General features: G+C 41.2%; 1 non-coding gene across 1 annotated transcript; it reads right to left on the reverse strand.

Moving 5' to 3' along the window:
- Window positions 1–1,359: 1,359 nt before the first annotated feature.
- Window positions 1,360–1,431, reverse strand: SPRG_30000. The gene has a single exon. It is a non-coding gene; the product is annotated as a tRNA-Thr (tRNA).
- Window positions 1,432–1,661: the final 230 nt, after the last annotated feature.

Consider the following 1,661-nt stretch of genomic DNA (forward strand, 5'->3'; position numbering starts at 1 on the left):
ATACTCGACAGCACCATTTTCCTACTTTATTTACGCTTAATGGCATTTACGACATTTTTTACTTTCTATAGTGGGAATATAGACGTTCATAGGGACCCCTGGGACGAAGTAAGTCCAACATTTATGATTTCTTTTCAAACAATAGCTCGTGTGCTACCACTACAAATCTTGGTCAGATCGGCCCGGGCACTCCCCCGCGAGCACTGACCTCTCAAAAATGATATTTTCTTGTTCTCGCAAAAGTTCAATCGTTCATACCTAGCGATATACGTTGCCAATGCCTACGAAACACAGTGTTTTGTAGCCCCTGTTTATGTGCTGAATCAACATGCAAAGTATGGGCGACTTCATTTCAAAGTGTCATTTGGTCGCTCGAGGACCCGTTTTATTTTTGTTTGCGCGGTGTGGCAAAGGACGAAAAATCGCTAAAATATCAAATAATCGGAAGTTTTGCTAAAATAAAATACAAAAATGAAGCAGCTGCAGGCTATGGTATATTCACCAATCGGACTACCTTTTATCCTACGCTGCACCAAGATATCCTCAGAAGAGTCGTAGAACAACGATATCTTGCGTCAGAGTACTATATTTCAATGTTATTTAGCGTCACAAATATGCACAATTTAGCACGCGTAGATCCTCATATTGTGAAGCAAATAGTTGGACAATAAGACATCTCGAGACCATTTTCTCCATTTTTGCATAATTCCACAGCCTTCGCGAATGGCTTTGATATTCGATGGGGTGCTTTCTTAGGGGTCCCAATAAATCAGATACAATTTGTCGTGGCCAAGAAACGTCTAGAAGTTTCGAAATTAAGACATTTAGAATCTTCTCTGGTTCGTGCAAAGAGTGCTCACTGAAGGCTTGAACGCATGCGAAAAACTCTGCAAAAATCTGTGCGACGTAGAGCATGAGTTGTATGGAGATGGGAGTAGGAGATTGGTGGGGAATGAGCGACATGAGCATTTAAAACGAGTTTAATATAAACAAATGCTAACAAATCGCGAAAAATGCTTTGAGACGCGGGAACGCTATGGAAAAATACGTACGGCGTAGAGGAGTAGTAGTATGAAGGTGGGAGTAGGAGATTGGTATGAATGAGCGCCATAAACATTTAAAATGAATTTAATAAAAACGAATGCTAACAAATCGTGAAAAATGCTTTGAGACCCGGGATAGCTTTGTAGAAATATGTGCGACGTAGAGCATGAGTAGTATGAATGTGGGAGTAGGAGATTGGTAGGGAATGGGCGACATGAACATTAAAAATGGATTTTAATAAAAATGCAAACAAATCGCGAAAAATGCAATCAAATCGTAAAAAAAAGCTCCGAGAGCCGAAATGAGCTAAAAGTAAGCCCCCAGGCGGGATCGAACCACCGACCTTCTGCTTACGAAGCAGGCGCTCTACCACTGAGCTATAGGGGCTTTCTTGACCCCCTGGGGCGCCCTGCCTATAAATCGCCACTTTATACGCCTATGCGCCACTTTTCCCGCTCGAAAAACATAAAACGATTTTCTACGCATTTACAATGCACCCTTCTTCATATCCACCACAAAAAACGCTCCAGAACATTTTTCTACTAATTTAATTACGCACAAATACCACTTTTCACACTGCCTGATTTTCTTACCACTTTTTACGCACTTTCCATATT

The sequence above is a fragment of the Saprolegnia parasitica genome (genome assembly GCF_000151545.1).
Source record: "Saprolegnia parasitica CBS 223.65 unplaced genomic scaffold supercont2.1, whole genome shotgun sequence".
Taxonomy (NCBI): domain Eukaryota; phylum Oomycota; class Saprolegniomycetes; order Saprolegniales; family Saprolegniaceae; genus Saprolegnia; species Saprolegnia parasitica.